Here is a 9733-nt window from a genome sequence, read left to right on the forward strand (position 1 = left end):
CTGCAATAGAGAAAACTGTTGACAGCATGGAATATTAAACAGGAAATAATCTCATCCCCTTTATCAGATCTGTATCTGTTTGGTGTACTGAGGCAGCAGGGTTCATTATGCAGCCCAAAACCAGGCTTAATATTACCATTTACCTTAAACAGTGATGTGAGGAAAGTCAATTAAAGCCAAACATTACGGACTGTCACATACTACTATTCCTACTAATAATAATAATAATAAAAATAATAAAAAAAATAGGATAACAAATTACATTCACTATTAAAAGTGAAACAACTGGTTGATTATTGATTAATTATAATTTATCAGCTCAAGATGACAAACATGCACCTTCACTTACAATGACTCATATACAGAGGGAGTAAAGTGTTGTTTTACAGGAGCATCTGGTCAGATAATGTGTGAGTGTGTGTGTGTGTAGGAATGTAGAGCCTCGTTGGTACCTGCAACAGGAGCACTGGGTGTGGCACTGCTGATGTGTCCAAGATGGAAATATGACACAAAACACATTACCGTCTGTGGAGAGATTAAACTAATATAAACCAATATGTGTGACTGCCACACAGTCCTACAGTGTGTTCATATATTGATTACTTAATGAGTTTAGTGACAGGTTAATGTGTGAGAGTGTAAATACAGTGCAGTAATTGTCTCTCACAGGATGTAAGTCTAACTTATCTAACTCTTTACTTAACAAAAACTATAAATTAATTTTTAAAAAAGAGAAACAGTCTTAGTGTATCAACCACAACACATCCCAAACAAGAGGAAGTGTCTACCTGCACTTTGTCTCCCATCCACCAATGGTTTAATTTCCTACCATATATGGTCAGAGAGAGGAGACAGAGAAAGAAAAAGATTTCCAGAAAAAGAGAAGGCTTCTGAGAGGTGGAGGGAGGAGGTGTGGTCTACAGCTGTGTTTTTTTTGCTGCAGAGTGTAAAGTTTCTTTTCAAAAACCCGGTCATTACCCCGAGCCCCGGTCCTCCTGTGGTTTTCAAATCTGTCACACATCAAAGATGAGCTGATAGAAACATAGGGGCGGCATGTCGCAGCATGAATGAAAGAGAGCAAGGACACACACACACAAACACACTGTGAGGATTATAAGCTGTGTACATACACTTTGTTTTATGACAAATGTACACTGCAGGCAATACACATAAAGCTATAATACACAATACTTTAGATTTATTGAATCCTTGTTCTGATGTGGTTTTATTGTATCAAAGGTATCAGATCAGGTGACATGTTGGTAACAAACAAGCTTATTAGACACAACCCTCAAAGAATATCTTCACATTGAAAGCATCTAAGTCACTTTAACTGTTCTTAATGTATGAACTTGCTGCAAGAAGTTCCCTTGTTAGACATTAAAAAATTATGTGCAAAGTTAAGACAAATCAAGCAGGTATCTTCCAAAGTTACAGTCTATTTAGTATTAAATTCCCACTTTGTGTTTCTGTTCCTCTGCCACAAAGATACTCAAAAAGGAAACACAGAATGAGGACTCATCACATCGCATCACTTACTGAAACTGCTTTATAGAGAGATCTTTCTGGAGGCCAGTGTCCCTTTGTACACTGTCGATGTGTCAACAGTCCAATGTACATATGAGCATGTGAGTTATAGAGTTAAAAATGTGAAGCTTTCTGTTAACAGTTCATTTTTCAGCCTCCGTCCATCCTGCTTTACAAACAAAATCTCTATAAAAATTAATTTAGCTTCTGTTCAACCACATTTGGTAAAACTCTCTTTTATCTTTACATAAGTACTAGAACACATACAATATACTGAATATGAAACTATAAAATATAGTAAATATGCCTCTTTGATTCTATAAAAATGATACTAAATTAACCTCAGCTAACCAACAGTCACAACACTGAAGACTATTTATACTATACCAGCTATTTTACACATTATTGTATATATTTCAGCTGTAACCTGTGTGTGTTTTGTATTGTGGTGTTTTAATGTGCATACTGTGAAAACAAGTGTCACCTTGGAGGGTGGTAATGTGTCCGATTGTGTTTTTTTTTTACCCAGTCGTCACAGTTAGCTCATTTTTACAGCCACAGGGCGCAGTCTGTTGTTACACCACTGCACATATAACTCAGCTTGCCGCCGCTCGCTTCTGGACAGGGAAACTGTCTCACACACCTCATAATGCCTCCGTGTACGATGATCATAATTATATATTTTTTTCTGCATAATACACATGCCAACAATGTAGATACAATAACATTCCCCAAACCAGAAAAGAAGTGTTTCAAGGTAGTTAACAGGATTCAAATATGCATCATCTGTTGTTGTGTAAGATTTCAGCTAAGCAAAAGCAGAGTCATGTCCTGTCATGTCATGTCATGCAGGTAATTGTGGTGAATTTCATTGTGGGGGAAAGTGCAACTGGGACTGTTGTCAGAAAAGGTCTGCATGGAAGTTCATTCTGACATGTTTGAGCACATAAGCCTGCCTGTGTTTGGTGGATAGAGGACAGATTTAACAAGTGTCATTAAGAGTTATTTTAGATAAATGAGAGGCAGAAGGTCAGTGAATTACACCCAAACACAACTTCACTCGTTTACTCCACCGATCATCTGCTGCCCCGCTCAAATACCTCCAGGATTATTTTAAACACAAGTTTGGAAATGTCAGATTTAAAAGGGGTTGTTGTGGAGGGACTTGTCATTTCTCACACACTCTGCTTCCTCATGTGGTTCAACCCTCGGCTTACACTGATGAAGAGTGCACCCCGCTGTGGACAAACCTGGCAATTACAAGCTAAAGCGTGTGCACATTCAGAACATGTTTGCCAACCATTTGTATGTGTGTATGTGTGGAAAACAAAAATATGAAATTAAACTTGAGAATAGTGAATATAGTTTGAAATGAAGGGGCACATGAAGCTCAGAGGAGTACAACTGGGCCTGTAGTTGTCTGCTGAGGCTCTGGTAGAGCTCCTCAAATATCTCAGTTTGGGTTTCAGACTTAAAACAGAAAGCTGGAGGAGGTGAAATTTGTCATGGAGGTAAACCGTGTGTGTGTGTGTGTGTGTGGTGTGTTGTGTGGTGTGTGTGTGGTGTGTGTGAGAGAGAGAGAGAATGAGTGTCAGCTATTTGAAATCTTTGTTTTTTAAACCCAACACACTGCTGGAAAAGAAAACATGCCACCATGACGCTTCCTTTTTTTTTTTAATGAGTTTTTATTTATTTATTTATTTGATTTTTAAGTGTTTTATTATTTTTTTTCTCCAAAAAAATCCTGAGGTATTCACAATATAATGGCATTTATTCTGTTTGAAATGAGACTCGTGGGGGGTGGGGAGGGGGGGATAAAATACAGCCAAAAACAAAATAAAAACAAACAAACAAACACAAAAAATAAAATAAAGAAACAGGCAGTAAAGCTGTGTCGATTGATACAACTGTCAAGACAATAAATCCATGGCGTCGTACATACAAGAAGCCTCTGAACTGCAACAGCAGTGACTGAAGTCAATCCTCCCCCCACCCGGCAAACTAGATAAGTCATGCAATCTAGACTTAGAACTGGATTCTGAAAAACCAAGCAACAAACCTCAATGATATTTCAAAGCAGGCGTGTCCCACCTCGCTAACAGGGAGTGCAGGTTAATAACAAGCCAATCAGTCCACTATCATAGTAGTTATCATCAGTTGAAATACCTAAACCGTAAAAACAAAAACATCTAGTCTGCTTTGTAGCTGACATTCAGTACTTACTGATAAAAACCATCCAAGTTTCAAACAATACAAGCTTTAACTGTGAGTTATTAGCAAAGCACTAGAGTTCAAATACACCATGCTGTGGCTACTCAGCTTTAACCCATGAGCAGTTTGTTTGTTGGGGCCTTCTGAGAGGGTAAACAGTAAACAAAATAATGGATGTCAGTAAGTCGGTCACAGTCACAGTAAAGCCAGAAACATTGCACCTTACTGTGCTGTAGGTTTCTATTTTTAGCTGTAACTAGTTACTTTATAGACTGTACGTTAGTGTGATGGTTGAATACAATATTTTGCTTTCTGTACACAAATGTAAAATGCCAATGAGAGACTACTCCTCTACCTTGAGTCCTGTTTGCCCTCCGCAAAAAAGCAATACAAATAAAAACAAACCAAGAAAAACATACAAATGACCAATAAATAAATATCAGTGAAAAAAATACACTGTAGAATCATTTTTCTTGCTCCGTGTCACAGATCTATGATTGATAAAATAACAGCTGTGACTTAAGAGAAAATAAGGAAAACACCCAATATTCTCCTCTCTGCACAACAATCTGCAACACAAAACAAAACAAAAACAAAATAAAACCCATCACAAGTGCAACATCAGTCACGACAGTCTCAGCATTAGAAAAAGAAAAGAAAAGCTCTGGTATTTGACCAATCAGCTCACTACTACAGCATCAGACAAACCAGAAAGAATAATAACAAAAATCATAAAATAAAACTGGATAAAAAATAAAATCCAAAAGCAGTGGGCAGGGACGAGGGGAAAAAATTAAATAACAGCACACACTTTATGACCCAAACTGGGGTAACAAGAAATAAATCGATCATGATATCTGATCAAAGGAAAACAACAGATAATAATAATATAAAAAAATACTATTAAACTCTCGGTTCAGAGGTTGTCTTTATGTGGCGCTTTGAATAAGGTGGACAGACACTACAGCGTAACGGTGAGGAAAACAAACGATTGCTCCACCTCGCCAGTAAAAGAAACCTTTAGAAAGACGGACAACACTGTCCAGCTCTCAGCGCTGTCTGGGATCACCCATTTATTTCTTTGTTCAATTTGGTGTCATCTTTGCCCTGAATGATGATAATAATAATAATAATAAAAACAGTAATCATAGTAATCATAATAATAAAAAAAAACAATGGACAAAAATAAAAGCTAATAATAATCACCATCAATAAAGACTTTTGGTAGACGAATAAACATCACACACACTCTCCGCTTGCACAGCTAACTGAAAAGAAAAGACACACACAGCACGTGACTGAGGGGAAAACAGGACGTTGAGACGTTTTTTTTTCCTCCAACAAATACTGTCTGCTAATAAAGATACAGCTCCTCCTCCACGACGACTAGTGACGGGTCCAGAGTGAGAAAGTATATTGCAAAGTTGACAGAGAACATTAAAAAAAAAAAAAACATACAAAAGGCAAAAGAAGTGTGTCTTTTCCTAAGTACACAATAATTCAACATTTTTGCTAAAACAAAATACAGACTACATGTGTAAAAATCATAAATAAGGATAAAGTTTTGTGCATCCCCGCCCCAACCAACCGTTGTCTTGGAAGAAAAAAACAAACAAAAAACAAAACAATGGCAGTTTACAACGGTGACAATAACATGCAATTGATATACTTTACAGCATTGATCTCCCCTAAAACTACAAACCCAAAGTCTAACCCCCGTCCCTCCCCGACCCCAATACAATCCTTAAATATTTGTCAGCTCATTCCAAACATATCTCTTGCTCTCTCTGTTCTCTGTGAACTAGCTGAAGGCGGTGACGTTAATCACACTGGGAGGGGAGGGGGGGCATGAAAAAGAAAAAACACACACTGTCGCTAACTCCAGTTTATCCGTAAATCTGTGTATGTACAGGAGGCTTTTTTTTCCCATTGAAGCAAGCTGACATGGTTTGAATGACTGCATAGTGAAAATGATATTTGGTTTACTTACAGATGGGTTTACGACACACACACACACACACACACACAGTCGGACACACACACACACACACACTCGGACACACACTCCCCCTCGGTGTCAAGGCACAGCGCAGGTATACACGCTATGAACTAGCTGTTTTATACACCCCTGGCCTCACACCTGACAAGCTTATATACACATGAAGCCACTATTGGCAGTAGCAAGCATTGCTGTGTAGAATGAGTTAACTTTATACATTTGGGGGTGTGTGCGTGGATTAGTAATCACACTCGACAGTCATGATCTGATTGGTTTCACAGAAGGTGTAGCGTGGCGCTGTCACCCAATCAGGTGTCTGGATGAAAAGCACGGACGAGCGAGTGTGTGGGTGTGTAAAATACACATCAGCTTAATGACGGAGAAGCTCGACAGTGGGAGACTGGGTCCAGCTTGGCGTTTTTTGGACACGAGTTACACAAACAGTTTGAACAGTGAACGTTGTAGTGAGTGTTTTTGCACTGCACCAATGAGTGCACCTCAGGCTGGGCTGGCAGTGCAGTACAGCGGATGGATACTAAGCACCAGATTCAGGTCTATATACAACAGGGACGCTGAGCAGGTCTGTCATGATCAGCCCTAAATCCTGTCAAGTGTCCCCGTTTGCTGTTGGAAGCTAAATCAGTTCCAGGTCACACCCTGGTCCTCAGATTAAAACCCAACAAAGGCTGAACTAACAAACGGAGTTGTGCCGGCTCACCGTCACATCTGCCCGGGGGCCTGTATCACTGGGAGTCATGGACTATCTTTGGGCCTCACTCAGGTTGTCTGGTATCACAAAGCTGGCGCACTTTTAACCGGGGCAGATCACCATGGTAACCAATGCTGCAGGGCTAACGGAGCAGGTTACCTTCAGAGGATCTGATCTAAACCAACAGCCCACCTACTGACCAATCAGATCACTGGAAACATGGAGTCTAGTTTACTCATCACGAGGAGGAGTAACACTCCTACAATACAATTAAAAACAGTCTTCTGTGGTACTGGAGGAAGCTTTTGAAAAATACAGCTCTAATGATCTATGTTTATTATTTTCATGGGGGATAAAGTGGAGCTAGACCATTATATGTATATGCTGGCTGATAAGTAATAAGACATTACAGTTCGGGATTCACGATAATTATCGGGGCCGAAACATGATCAGCAATGATTACATTAAATACATATTTACATTACAGCAGCCAACATTTGATTGGCTCGTGATTAAGAACTCTTTTATGTGAACACACTCGTAGCTGGATTGGAAGCCAGTTGATAACCAGCTGTGTGATACCAGTTATCCAGGATCGCTATTGTCCAGTGGCTCAGTGAAAGCCAGACAGCCCACAGAGAGCCGGACTAAGTTGGACTTACTGCCTGACACAGGCCCACAGAGAACTGATACACTGAGTACAAGCATGAGCCGGCTGGTTTTATTGCTCGGCCCTCGCCTCGTGTTAGTTTAACAGTCTCCCCCTGTACAGTATATGACACACACACAGCACTGCTATACTACAGCCCCCCCCTCCCACTAGCTATAGAGAGATTTCATATATGTCATAGCTGAGAGTAATCAATTATAATGTCAATAACAATAGTCATAACAATAACAACACCCTTTCGTATTTTTCGTTGAGTTGTGGACACCTTTGGTGTGAACTGTCAAGGTTGTCAAGCTTGCAGGCGACCTGTGGACAGATGGAGGGGATGGATGGACAGAGTAAAGGATGGATGTGACAAAAAGCATCTGGACAGACAGACATTACCTCTAATCAGATCTACACTGTACAGAGTTTAGTGTGACGGGATATAAATGATGAACTACTTCCATAGAGCTACACTTGAGGTGAGGTGTGTGTTTATATTTTGTGTGAGTTAGTACTTTTTGTGAAGCCGATCTCTCCCTGCACTCGCTCTCCTAATCCATCTCACCCTCTCTCACTTGCTTTTGCCCTCGTCAGACTTGCTCTTCTGTATTTGGTAACATGTGTTGAAATTGCATTATTTCACTTATTTGGCTTAAAAGAAAAAGAGTAAAGTATTTGTCCTTTGGGGAAAAGAAGTGACAGCAGCGTCTAAAGCAATAAAAAAACAAAGTAGCAGCAGTAGCAATGTAAATAAATAACATTGTTTGAACAGAACAGTAAACATCATAAACACAACACGCTAAGTCACTCGCTAAAATCATAATTGGTAGGTTGGTGTAACACCTTGAAAGCTTTTTACAATAACCAGCTAGCCTCAGAGCTCGGCAGTCCTGTTTCCTTTCTGTTTTTCTCCTTTTTTCTCTCCACAATTACTTCCGGTCATCCAGTTTGTCTCTGACTTTTCTTCAACTTCCCATCTCACTTTCTCAACACTCCCTGTCTTCCTTCTCACCTCACTCCATCCTCCTCTCTATCGTTTTCCTGTCGTTTCATTTTCACTCATCTATCCTGCCATCTTGAAAACATTCCTACACATCTCTCTCTCTCGGACACTTAGCGGTTTCCTCTCTATCGTTGCCAGTCCTCGGTTCTCTGTGTCTAGCAGTGATTTGGTTTGGTGCGTGACGGGGCGTGGGAGTCTGCACATCTAGCAGGCTTTGGCTGTGGCCCTGGCCCTGCATGAGGGGAGGCAGTGGGACTCTAGACAGTCAGTCTCTGTAGACCTGCGCTCATTAAGTACATCTATACATCGCAATTTCAAACACATTGGCCAGACTGACACACTGAGTTTTATCTCAACAATCCTCTAGTTCAGGGGTCTCAAAGTCAGGCTACCTGGGGCCATTGGACAGGTTGTTTTCTCCCAGTGGGGCCACATAAACACTTTAAAAGAAACAAAACATTGCTTCAGATTGTATTTCTAGAGAATGGCAGCTTTGTCCTTCCAGATTTTTACCCAATTAATGTGAGTTTTGATATTAAACAGAATATCATTAGGCTTTGGACTGTGCGTCCAGAACAAAATCAATTATATCCCTTTCATATCCTTTGCAGTCTGGAAATTTTACATTTTATAGACAGAATGATTAATTGAAAATAATTATTAAGATATATATATAATACTGAAAAAATAAATGTTTACTTTGAAATAGGCCTAAAAGAAAACAACAAAAAAAACAAAAATCTGATTTGTGAGGCTGATTTAACCATCAACAATCAGATCTGGCCCCTGGGCTGCTAGAGACCCCCGCTCCTGGTTTTATAAAAACACAAAATCTTGAATCATCAAGACTCGTCTGGGTGGTTTCATAATGTCTGAAATTTTTGCAGTAGCCGGTCGAAATCTCTTGGCCTCCACCAACAACAACCTACACGCAGCCTTTGGTCTGGTAACACTGTGGAGCACTACATCACACTAAACAGCAGAGGCAGACAGAGAGGCGGACAGAGAGGCGGACAGAGAGGTGGACAGAGAGGAAGAGGTAGACAAACAGAGAGTAAAGGAGGAGTAAAGAAATGCTCCACAGGTAATAAGATCTACCCCATTTATATTCTTTGTACACGATAAACTCCTGTTCTTTGCGTTCTCAATGAAAAAACCTCCAAACTCTCTCTTGTTTCTCACACTAGTAACAGCTATTCAATCTTCCAAATGATCATCAGCTCCCCTCTTCTTCTACTTTCTTTGCTTTTCTCTCACACACATCTACAAAGTCGGACACTCCTCCTTTCAAACTAATCTTTTAACATCCCTCCATCTCTTGTAACACTCTTTCAGTTCACCTAAAAGTCATTCTGAATACACAAAACCCATAAATGTCTCCTCTTCTACAAAGCTAGAATGCAACACTAATTTTTTTGTAATTCTTTTTCATTGTGTTTTTTTCCAATTATGTAGCTGCTAAATACAACGATGGGTGCTCTAAACATATTTTATATCAAAGTTAATAAGGATTACTATCCTTATGTTAAAAATGAAGCACAGCCAACAGATTAATTCATTCTTCTCTGTGTGTTACAGCTGTAGTGCCAAGGTGATTAAATGACTAGGAAATATAATATCACTTTAAAA

This window comes from Morone saxatilis, unplaced genomic scaffold (assembly GCF_004916995.1).
Source record: "Morone saxatilis isolate NCDOM2014 unplaced genomic scaffold, NCSU_SB_2.0 Contig17, whole genome shotgun sequence".
Classification (NCBI taxonomy): domain Eukaryota; kingdom Metazoa; phylum Chordata; class Actinopteri; family Moronidae; genus Morone; species Morone saxatilis.